The sequence below is a fragment of the Capra hircus genome, chromosome 6, assembly GCF_001704415.2.
Source record: "Capra hircus breed San Clemente chromosome 6, ASM170441v1, whole genome shotgun sequence".
Classification (NCBI taxonomy): domain Eukaryota; kingdom Metazoa; phylum Chordata; class Mammalia; order Artiodactyla; family Bovidae; genus Capra; species Capra hircus.
The window spans coordinates 2,227,904-2,240,748 of NC_030813.1; the positions used below are offsets into that span (position 1 = coordinate 2,227,904).

General features: G+C 39.5%; 1 protein-coding gene across 1 annotated transcript in view; it reads left to right on the top strand.

Moving 5' to 3' along the window:
• The window catches only part of MARCH1 (membrane associated ring-CH-type finger 1), a 501,087-nt gene that overhangs the window by 367,874 nt on the left and 120,368 nt on the right, over nucleotides 1-12,845 (top strand). The gene's annotated exons all lie outside the window — the stretch shown is intronic.

Below are 12,845 nucleotides of genomic sequence, written 5' to 3' on the forward strand. Positions count from 1 at the left end.
GTCCTCTCCTCTCCAATTCCCATGGCTGTCCTCCCCATCCCAATCCCTCATCCTTTGACTGCTGCTTTGTCTAGATCTGCCATCTCACATGACATGTCAGGAGCCTCACTGGAGCGCAGCACCTCTGTCACAGTGCTGAGCCCTGCTAGGCAGGAGCCTGGTAAGAAACCAGTAACCCAGAAGTCTAGGAGGAGGAGGCGGGCATCTCAGAGGTACGAGCATGCCCAAGAACAGGGGAGAGGGAGAAGAAGCGACTTCCACCTCCACGTTCCCAGCCCCCGATACAGTGAGACCGACACAGATTCTTCAGACTCATCTTCCACCCGTGAGAGTCACTGGATTCAGGCAAAGAGAAGAGCCCAAGTGAAGTTCCGCCTGTCGCGGAGAAGAAGGAGAAATAACAAAACAAGCGGAAACCTGGATGAGTCTTCTGCTCCTAATGAAATCAATCCAGTACATTTGAGATCCAAAGATAGAAAGCACACGGAGCTGACCAGCTGTGAGAGCTGCTCTTTAAACCTGCACAGAGCAAAAGGCACAACGTATGAAGGATGTGGTGTCTCCCTGTCGAGAGGGTCCTCTGAGAATAAAAGACCCTCAAGGAAGCAACAGGAGAGCAGAGGTGGGGACCACCACAGGGATCCTCAACTCCTACATCGGTGTGGGCAAAATGAAACAACAATCAAGAGAAGATTTTCGGGGACAGATTCCAGCACTGAAATGCTGGCGGTCAAAGGTGGCAAGTCTGCTGGTGATGCGGGGTTCCAGGAGCCTCCTGCCACTGACCATGACGGGTCTGATCATTTACAAGCATGCAGGTCAGTCTCTGCAGAGAAAGATTTGATGCCCCCCAAAATATACCTCCTCCCTCTGTGAGTTACATGTGTGTGTGCCCCCTGCCCTCAAATCATAACATTTATTCATACTGTTATTTGTCCGATTGTATATAAGGTGATAAAATGAGCAAAGGGATGGGGAGAATGATGCACAAATATCCATGGTTTTGAAAGCTGTTCCAAAATAGTTAGCTTTCCCCTTCTCCTTTCTTTTAACTGAAAGATGATTTATCCTGGTCAAAGAATTGACCAAACGAGACCTGTCCCCTCTCTCAGTAAAGACAAAAATTGTGGAGGAAACACAAATGAGAGTGTGAGATCTTAGTTCAAATCTGGTGAACTTTTAGCTCCCTGACAGTGGATATTCAAGGCTTGGGGGGATTAAGGTCAGATTTTTGTACCAGGAAAGTCTCCTCTGCAGTTGGTGCCAATTTGTTCTCCAGTTGTCTGACTCAGCAGGTAATTCAAGACTGAAAGGACACAGCAACAGGTCACAGATGCACCAGCAGGGCTGCTGGGACCTTCTGAGAAGGAAACCACATTAACTTTGGTGATAACCATGTACTGAAAAGTTTCAACATGCAGACAATTCATATTAATATCTATGAGGCTACTTGCTTGCACTTTTTACCCAATTGAATACAATTTTCAGAATAATTTAAAATTAAAAAAAAATAATGTGACTACCCAAGCTAGTTTGCACCAATGAGACAATTCGAAACAAAACAAATATTTTGAATGTTCCTATTACCCAATCATTTAAGTTTCTTGGTTTCTGTTTGGGAGCAAGTCAAGGTTTGGTGTGTGTGTGTGTTTTTTTGTTTTGTTTTGTTTTGTTTTTTGCATAATGCTTGGTTTTGGGGCTTGCTTTTACAAAACTTTTACTTTATAAAATGTGTGTGTGTGTGTTTTCATGTGAATCACAGGACCCAGAGAAAGCTTCCTATGTTCATTCAGGGCAGGATGAGTAGGAAAATTAATCTCTGGATATAAATAATATTATAACGGCTTGTTTCTCTGAAAATTTTATGGGTCGTTCAAAAAGCTCTCATTTACTTATTCACTCAGGCATTTATTGATTATAGTGCATCAGGCTTTTATTGCAGGCACTTGACATCTGAGAGCTTACTGTCTGGTGGAGATGAACACAACTATGTCACAGTTAATCGCAGTTGGGATAAGTGATGTAGGAGTGTATAACGAGGAAAGCAGATCTGTGCTGGGAGATCAGAGGACTGTCTTAAGGAAGTGACGAACTGCCTGTGGCCCAGGCATGACGGGAACTAATCGAGGAAGGAACAGGGAAGGGTGTGCAGACAGCATGCCACTGGGGTCTGGGGAACCGAAAGCTGCTGCTGCTGCTGCTGGGGTATAGAGAGGGAGGGAGCACTGGTGGGGATGAGGTCAGAGAGGTGGGGAGGGCCGTGCAAAGCACGCTAAGGGAGTTAAACGAGAAATGACACCGTTTGACCCATATACTGAAGCAAGCAAATTTCTTGTAGTCTTTTGACTATGATTTAAGTGTGGCTTTGCTACAGTGTCTGGGGACAGAATAAAACACCACTTCTAGTCTAGACTAAGAACTCCTCACTAGTAAACATCTGTGGTCATTCCCCAAATCTACTTTCAATGTATTTAATGGAAGACAGTTAAAGAAGCTAGTTATAGACTTAATGGTAATTAGAGAAAAAAGGAATGCTTGCAATTAGAGTCATAGTGGCTGGTTCTCCAAACTTAAAAGCACTGCTCTGGAGAAAAAGAATATTTAACATAGACGCCTATTAATAAAATGATATCAGTGGGCCTATAGTTATTTCTTGCTGTGGGTTATTGTCAAAATATACCCACTAAGCAAATCCTATGGGCCATATATTATACTGGGAGCTGAGGATAAAAAGTGACAGAAAGACTTGATTCTTCACTCAAGTGGCCTATTAACTAGTGACAGAAGTTGAATGTACACTTGAAAAGATGAAAGTTCAAGATTTTAGAAGAGGAATACTACACGAATTTGAAAAAAAGGGAAATTGCTGGGAGCTACCACAACCTGGGATCCCCTTAAGAGCTGGGGTTGGGACTGAGGAAAGGAGAAGCTAGCCTGGCAGAGAGGCCTGGTGGGCATCTGGGCCCTTGGGGCAGGTTGAGCAGGACCCCCTCAGGTGGACAGGATCCCCCCACTGCCAGGTCATCAGGAACAACTGAACGCTTGGCATTGGTAAAGGCAGACCCTACAGGAGTCAAGGATGACTCCAGATCTTGGACCTTGGGAGGCAGTAAAAGCTGGTGCTACTGACAGAAACAGAAGTGTCAGAGGCCAGCTAAATTGGGAAAGACAATGAGTTCAATTATAGGCAGGCTGTTTGTGGTAGTGCAGGATCAGCTATTGAGCAGACAACATGAGTCACATCACTGAAATGCGAGAGGGCAGTCCAGGCTCAGTCTGAGTGGTTTTTCAAGCATTAGTGAACTATACAAAGACTGACATTAAATCGCTGCATATTTCCACTGGTCATTCACGTGATGTCTGAGCACAGGACAATCACACCAAGATATTAATAGTGAAAATCTCAAGGCCAGAGAGGATCTGGGTACTGTTCTCAGGGGGGTGACTGGAAAGTGAATGACATCTCTAAAGGCTGTAGATGGGACCAGCTTGAGCACCAGGGTCCCTGTGTAGGACAGGAATATGAACTTGCACTCCTGCCACTTCAGACATGAACAAGCAGGACCAGTCTCAGCCAGAACCACAAAGCAGAAGCAGCTTCTAAGCCCCTTCTTCCTTGTTTCTTCCTGGTATTTAGTCCCACAAGGACACTCTACCCACTACCCACTCTACCCACTACCCACTACCCACTCTACCCACCCTCATCAAAGCCTCATGCAGAGAAACTATCTCTGTTAGCAACCTACAACTTAGAGGAAATTTAAATCATCATGCCATCATACCCACACTTGTGGAATGGAAAAGATTTTGCCTTTTTTTACATAGAAAATTTACATTAAAAAATTATGTTAGCTTATGCTTGAAAGAGGCTTTTTCAATAGCCTCTTAGTTGCCATCTGTGGTGAGTCCAAAATCTTTAATAGAATTTACAAGGGTCTGAATGATCTGTCAAACCAGCCTCCTCAGCTTCAACAGCATTGTTAACAATGACCACTCATGCTGGTCTGTCTTCAGGTCTCTGAAAGAGCCATACTCTCACCTTTCAGGAATGCCTTCATATTATCCGATCTTCACTTCATCAGATTAATTCTAATCATTTCTTCTTAATTTAGATATCATTCCTTTGGGGAAAACTTTGTGATTCCTTAACCAACACTCAGGTCGCCTTCATTTCCATATCATCTTTTAAAACTTTTATTACAATATTGTTCATTTATTATATTGTATTAGTTTCAGGTGTACAGAATAGTGATTCAATCAACATATCCTAATTTTTAAAATATATTTATTTTTATTGGAGGATAATTGCCTTAGAGAATTTTGCTGTTTTCTGTCAAACCTCAACATGAATCAGCCATAGGTATACATAAATCCCCTCCCTTTTGAAACACACTCTCATTTTCCTCCCCATCCCACCATTCTAGGTTGCTACACAGCCCCTGTTTGAGTTCCCTGAGCCACACAGCAAATTCCCATTGGTTATCTATTTTACATATGGTAATATTAAGTTTCTATGTTACTCTTCCCATACACATCACCCTCTCCTCCCCTCTCCCCATGTCCATAAGTCTATTCTCTATGTCTGTTTCTCCATTGCTGCCCTGTAAATGAATTCTTCAGTACCATTTTTCTAGATTCTGTATATATGCATTAGTATATGATATTTATCTTTCTCTTTCTGACTTAATTCACTCTGTGTAATAGGGTCTAGGTTCATCCACCTCATTAGAAGTGCCTCAAAGGTGTTCCTTTTATGGCTGAGTAATATTCCATTGTGTATATATACCACAACTTCTTTATCCATTCATCAGTTCGTGGACATGTAGGTTGTTTCCATATTCTAACTATAGTAAATAGTGCTGCAGTGAACAATGGGATCCATGTGTCTTTTTCCATTTTGGTTTCCTCAGGGTATATGCCTAAGAGTGGGATTGATGGGTCATTTGGTGGTTTTATTCCTAGTTTTTTAAGGAATCTCCATACTGTCTTCCATAGTGGCTATAAATGTGCATTTACATTCCCATCAACTGCAAGAGTTCCCTTTTCTCCACACCCTCTCCAGCATTTATTTTTTGTAGACTTTTCATGATGGCGATTCTGACTGGTGTGAGGTGATGTCTCATTGTAGTTTTGATTTGCCTTTCTCTAATAATGAGAAATGTTGAGCATCTTTTTATATGTTTGTTAGCCATCTGTATGTCTTCTTTGGAGAAATCTGCTTAGCTCTTCTTCCCACTTTTTGATTGGGTTGTTTTTTTGGTATTCAGTTGTATGATCTGCTTGTATATTTTGGAAATTAATCCTTTGTCAGTTGTTTCCTTTGCTATTATTTTTTCCCATTCTGAGGGTTGTCTTTCATCTTGCTTATAGTTTCCTTTGCTGTGAGAAAGCTTTTAAGTTTAATCAAGCCCCACTTGTTTACTTTGGTTTTTATTTCTGTTACTCTAGGAGGTGGGTCATAGAGGATCTTGCTTTGATTTATATCATCGAGTGTTCTGCCTTTGTTTTCCTCTAAGAATTTTATACTTTGTGGTCTTACATTTAGGTCTTTAATCCATTTTGAGTTTATTTTTGTGTAAAGTGTTAGGAAGTGTTCTAATTTCATTCTTTTACATGGAGCTGTCCAGTTTTCCCAGCACCGTTTATTGAAGAGGCTGTCTTTGTTCCATTGTATATTCTTGCCTTCTTTGTCAAAAATAAAGTACCCATAGGTGCATGGGTTTATTTCTGCACTTTCTGTCTTGTTAGATTGGTCTATATTTCTGTTTTTGTTCCAGTACCATACTGCCTTGATGACTGTAGTTTTGTAGTATAATCTGAAGTCAGAGAAGGTTGATTCCTGCAGTTCCATTCTTTCTCAAGACTGCTTTGGCTATTCAGGGTCTTTTGTGTTACCATATGAATTGTGAAATTTTTTGTTCTAGTTCTGTGAAAAATGTCATTGGTAATTTGATAGGGATCACATTGAATCTGTAGATTGTGTTTGGTAGCATAGTCATTTTCACAATACTGATTCCTCCTACCCAGGAACATGGAATGTCTCTCAATCTGTTTATGTCATCTTTGATTTCTTTCACTATTGTCTTATAATTTTCTGTGTACAGTTATTTTGTCTTCTTAGGTAAGTTTATTCCTAGATATTTAATTCTTTTTGTTGCAATGGTGAATGGGACTGATTCCTTAATTTCTCTTTCTGATTTTTCATTATTAGTGTATAGAAATGCAAGTGATGTGTATTGATTTTGTATCCTGCAACTTTGCTAAACTTACTTATTAGCTCAAATAATTTTCTGATACTATCTTTAGGGTTTTCTATGTAGAGTATCATGTCATCTGCAAACAGTGAGAGCTTTACTTCTCTTTTTCCAATCTAGATTCCTTTATTTATTTTTCTTCTCTGATTTCTGTGCTTGGACTTCCAGGAGTATGTTGAATAATAGTGGTGAGAGTGGACACCCTTGTCTTGTTCCTGATCTTAGGGGGAATGCTTTCAGTTTTTCACCATTGAGAATAATGTTTGCTGTAGGGTTATCTTATATGGCCTTTACTATGTTGAGGTTGGTTCCTTCTATGCCCATTTTCTGAAGAGTTTTAATCATAGATGGGTGTTGAATTTTGTCAAAGGCTTTTTCTGCATCTGTTGAGATTTTTGTATGGTGTTTATCTTTTAATTTGTTAATATGATGTATCACATTGATTGATTTGCATATACTGAAGAATCCTTGCATCCCTGAAATAAACCCAACTTGATCATTGTGTATAAGCTTTTTGATGTATTGCTGAATTCCATTGGTTAAAATTTTGTTGAGGGTTTTCGCATCTATGTTCATAAGTGATATTGGCCTGTAGTTTTCTTTTCATGTGTTATCTTTGTCTGATTTTGGTATCAGGGTGATGGATGCCTCGTAGAATGAGTTTGGAAGTGTTCCTTCCTCTTCAATTTTTTGAAAGAGTTTTAGAACGATAGGCATTAGCTCTTCTCTAAATGTTTGATAGAATTCTCCTGTGAAGCCATCTTGTCCTGAGATTTTGTTTTTTGGGAGATTTTTTATCACAACTTGAAGTTAAGTGATTTTATTTGGGTTGTTTATAATTTCTATTCCTTCCTGGTTCAGTCTTGGAAGATTGAACTTTTCTAAGAATCTGTCCATTTCTTCCAGGTTATCCATTTTATTGCCATATAGTTATTCATAATCTCTTATAATCCTTTGTATTTCTACATTGTCTGTTGTAAGCTCTCCTTTTTCATTTCTAATTTTGTTGATTTGATTCTTCTCTTTTTCTTCATGAGTCTAGCCAAAGGTTTGTTAATTTTGTTTATCTTCTCAAATAACCAGCTTTTAGTTTTACTAATCTTTGCTTATTGTTTCTTTCATTTCTTTTTCACTTATTTCTGCTTGGATCTTTATGATTTCTTTCTTTCTGATAATTTAGGCAGCTTTTAATCTTATTTTTCCAGTTGTTTTAGGTGTAAAGTTAGATTTTCTATTCAACATTTTTCTTTTTCCTTGAGGTAGGATTGTGTTGCTATAAACTTCCTTCTTAGAACTTCTTTTGCTGCGTCCCATAGGTTTTGAGTTGTTGTGTTTTCATTGTCATTTGTTCTAGAAATTTTTTTTATTTCCCTTTTGATTTCCTCAGTAACCTGTTGGTTATTTAGAAATGTATTGTTTAATCTCCATGTGTTTGTGTTTCTTACAGTTTTTTTTCTTGTAGGTGATACCTAGTCTCATAGCGTTTTAGTCAGAGAAGATGCTTGATATGATTTAAATTTTCTTTAATTTACTGAGGTTTGATTTGTGACCCAAGATGTGGTCTATCCTGGAGAATGTTCCATGTAAACTTGCGAAGAAGGTGTATTCTGCATTTGGATGGAATGTCCTGAAGATATCATTGAGATCCATCTTATCTAATGCATCATTTAAGACTTGTGCTTCTTTATTATTTTTCTCTTTTGATGATCTGCTCATTGGTGTGAGAAGGGTGTTAAAGTCTCCTATTATTATCATGCTACCATCAATTTCTCCTTTTATGTCTGTTAGTGTTTGCCTTATGTATTGAGGGGCTTCTTTGTTGGGTGCATTGTTATGTCTTCTTCTTGGACTGATCCCTTGTTTATTATGTAGTATCCTTCCTTATCTCTTGTAATCTTGATTTTAAGGTCCATTTTGTCTGATATGAGAATTGCTACTCCAGCTTTCTTTTGCTTCCCATTTGCATGGAATATATTTTTCCATCCTCTCACTTTCAGTCTGTATGTGTCCTTAGGTCTGAAGTGGGTTTCTTGTAGACAGCATATATGTATGTCTTGTTTTTGTATCCATTCAGCCAGTCTGTGTCTTTTGGTTGGAACATTTAATCCATTTACATTTAAAGTAAATATTGATATTTATGTTCCTATTGCCATTTGTTTATTGTTTGCAGTTGATTTTGTAGATCTTTTTTCTTCTTTTGTATTTCTTAACTATATAAGTCCCTTTAACATTTATTGTAAAGCTGGTTTGATGGTACTGAATTCTCTTTAACTTTTGCTTATCTGAAAAGCTTTTTATTTCTCCATCATTTTTGAATGAGATTCTTGCTGGGTACAATAATCTTGGTTGTAGATTTTTCTCTTTCAGTACTTTAAATATATCCTGCCATTCCCTTCTGGCCTGCAGAATTTGTGCTGAAAGATCAGCTGTTAAACTTATGAGGTTTCCCTTCTATGTTACTTGTTGCTTTTCCCTTGCTCCTTTTAATATTCTTTCTTTGTGTTTAGTCTTCATTAGTTTGATTAGTATGTGTCTTGGTGTGTTTCTTCTTGGGTTTATCCTATATGGGACTCTGTGCCTCTTGGCGGAGAAGGCAATGGCAACCCACTCCAGTACTCTTGCCTGGAAAATCCTATGGACGGAGGAGCCTAGTGGGCTGCAGTCCATGGGGTCGCTAAGAGTTGGACATGACTGAGTGACTTCACTTTCACTTTTCACTTTCATGCATTGGAGAAGGAAGTGGCAACCCACTCCAGTGTTCTTGCCTGGAGAATCCCAAGGACAGCAGGGTCACACAGAGTCGGACACGACTGAAGCGACTTAGCAGCAGCAGCAGCAGTGCCTCTTGAACTTGATTGACTATTTCCTTTTCCATGTTGGGGAAATTTTCAACTACAATCTCTTCAAAACTTTTCTCATACCCTTTCTTTTTCTCTTCTTCTGAGACCCCTAAAATTTGAATGTTGGTACATCTGATATTGTCCCAGAGGTCTCTGAGATGATTGTCAATTCTTTTCATTCTTTTTACTTTATTCTGCTCTTCAGAAGTTATTTCCATCATTCTATCTTCCAGCTCACTGATTTGTTCTTCTGCTTCAGATACTCTGCTATTTATTCCTTCCAGAGTATTTTTATTTTCAGTAATTGTGTTGTATGTTTATTCTTTAATTCTTTTAATTCTTTAATTCTTTTAGGTCTTTGTTAATTAATTCTTGCTTTTTCTTCATTTTGTTTTCAAGGTTTTTGATCTTTATTATCATTATTCTGATTTTTTTTCAGGTAGTTTGCCTATTTCCTCTTCATTTATTTGGACTTTTGTGTTTCTAATTTGTTCTTCATTTGTGTAGCATTTCTCTGCCTTTTCTTTCTTTTTTTTTTTTTTTTGTTTAAACTTATTGTGTTTGAGGTCTCCTTTTCTCAGGCTTCAGGGTTAAATTCTTTCTTCCTTTTGGTTTCTGCCCTCGTAAGGTTGGTCCATTGGTTTGTGTAGGCTTCATACAGGGTGATATTTGTGCTGAGTTTTTTGGTTTCTTTCTTTTTCCTCTGATGGGCAAGGCTGACTGAGGTGGTAATCTTGTCTGCTGATTATTGGGTTTGTATTTTTGTTTTATTGTTTAGATGAGGTGTCTTGCACAGGGTTCTACTGGTGGTTGGATGATGTTGAGTCTTGTAGTCCAGTGGCTTCCTTTGTGTGAGTTCTCACAATTTGATACTCCCTAGGGTTAGTTCTCTGGTAGCTTGGAGTCTGCTCCTATTACAAAGATTCAGGACTTTATCTCTGGTCAGGAATGAAGATTCCACAGGTAGTTTGTTATGGCATTAAGTGAGATTAAAACAAATACTCAAAAATGAGAAACCAAAGGGGAACCCTAGATAAATGGCAGTTACAAAATCAGGCAAATAATAATTAAAATAATGGAATATACACATATACATATACACCCATAAGCAAAGTCATAACAGTCCAACAAAAATAAAGTACAGTTGATTGATCCAGTGAACAAAGGAAATCAAAAATTATGTTTACCAGTTAAGAATAAAACTAACTGAAGCACAAACTGGAAAACAAAAAAGCAAGGTGCCAAGTGGGGAATAAAGCAATGAAAACAAGACTAACAAATATGTTGAAAGGAAAGCAAAGAAAGAAGAGAAAGCAAGAACAGACATGCAAAGTTGAATAGAGGTAGATGAAGAAGATTTATATACATTAGAGATCAACTTCAAGGGGGAAACAACAGTAGAAAAGGCAACCAAAGGAATAAATGTAGAAAAAATATAATAGTTTAAAAAAATTAAAAATTAAAATTGTAAAAAAGAGAAAAGAAAAAGAAAAAAGGGGGAAAAAAAAAAAGAGGAAAACTCCACACAACTGCAAAGGGCCAACGTAGAGGCAGAGGTTTATAACAATAAAAAGTGTGACTGAATACACACACATATATATACACACCCATAAGCAAAATCAAAACAGTCCAACAAACAAAGGAAACCAAAAATTATATCTACCAGTTAAGAACAAAACTAACTAAAGCACAAACTGGAAAACAAAATTAAAGCAAGATGCCAATTGGGGAATAAAGCAATGAAAATGAAACTAACAAATATGTTGAGAGGAAAGGAAAGAAAGAAAGAATAGGTATGCCAAGTTAAATAGAGGTAGATAAAGAAGATTTATATACATTGAAGATTAGCTGCAAGGGGAACAGAATAGTAGGAAAAACAAACAAAGGAATAAATGTAGAAAAATCATAATAGGTTAAAAAAATTAAAACCAAAAAAAGAAAAGGAAAACTCCACAGAGCTGCAAAAGCCCAACGTAGAGGCAGAGGTTTATGACAACAAAAAAATGTGACTTAGTGGAAAAAAAGCTCAAAAATTTAATTAGATTTCATAATGCCAATAAAATCTACAACTACAACAGAGGGGGAAAACACACACACAAAAATCCAATAGAACAAGTGAAAATGTAAGAATAAGTCACTGCTGTCAGAGTCACTGCTGTCGGAGTCCTTTCCCTCACTGGGAGTCACAGTCCACCTCACCTCCCTAGGATGCCCTCCAACACTGTGCTGCTCTCTGGACCTGCTCTGGGGGCAGCTCAGAATCTAATCTGGTCCTATGCCTGTGTGTTCTTGCTTCCAATGTCCACAGCTATCAGAACTAGTGTGTTTTCCTTTGTGGGAGCTCTCAAAGTCCTTTAATATATTCCATAGACACGGAGTCTGCCTAGTTGATTGTGGAAATTTAATCTGCAGCTTGTATAGCTGGTGGGAAAGTTTTGGGTCTTCTTCCTTAGCCACACTGCCCCTGGGTTTCAATTGTAGTTTTATTTCTACCTCTGGATGGGGGATCATCCACTGGGGTTTGCTCCTGAGGCTGCCCTGGAGGACTTTGGTTTGCCCCTGTGAGGGCCAAGTGTGGAGGAGGTGCAGCTGCTTGGGTCGCAGTGGTTCTGGCAGCACCAGGTACTCAGGGGAGTTGGCAGCTAAGGCAGCAAGAAATGCAATGCTCTAGAAGGGTATAGCAACCAGTATTGGCCAATACACTCCAGTATTCTTGCTTAGAGAAGCCCCCTGATGGAGAAGCTTGGCAGACCACAGTCTACAGGGTCACAAAGTGTTGGACACAACCAAAGCGACCCTGCATGTATAGACACAAGATTTTTTATTTATTTATTTATTTATTTATTTATTTATTTATTTATTTATTTATTTTGCCTGTGGCAGCTCTGCCCTAGTGAGAGTTGAGTGTGAAGGTGGTGAAACTGTTTGGCTTGCAGGGATCCTGGGTGCACCACGTGTGCAGGACACGGACATAATTCCTCTGCCCCAGGAGTTATGGCCCTGAGTTTTTTTTTAAGACTCTTGTAGCTGGAAATGAGAAGGCCTCTTTCTTTCACCAGTCTTTCTCTGTAGCTCTGCCCCTTCAGGCACTTAGAGGGATCCCTTGCCTGGGGTCCTTCTCTGTTGGTGCATCAAGCACATAGAGGGGGCTCCCTGGCTGGGTTCCTACTCTGTAGATCAGCATGTCAGGCACTTAAAGTGACACTCTGAGTGGTGTCCTACTCTGTAGTTCTGGCGCATCAGTCTCTTAAAGAAGCACCCTGGGTGGGGTACTATTCAGTGCCTCAGGTGTTTGATGGGCCAGCCTCTCTATTGTTCAGCTGCCAATGCTGGTGTGTGGGAAGAGAGAGGCTATGGTGATGGCTCCACCCCCTATGCATGACTCAGCAGTTTCGCCTTGCTTCCATGGCTGCCTGCCTTTCCTCCACAGGCATTTCCCACCCCAATCTCCTCCCTCAAATCCCCTTGATTTGTCTCTCTGCAGTTAACAGCAGCCCTCATCCTGGGATTGCTCCACAATCCCTAAATTCCAGCTCCTAGCTGCTGCGCCTTCCAGGGGAACCTGCATCCCTGTCTGGGGTCTGTATGACTGTGGCAAGGACTGTCTGATTTTCATTCCATTTAGGCTGCCACAGATCAACTGTTTCACTCCCAGCCTTAAATGTTTCTCCTCTGACTCAGACAATTGCCCCGATGTGGAGACAGGCCTCTGTTTCAGTTCCCCCACCCACTAAGGGCAGGTCCAGTCCCA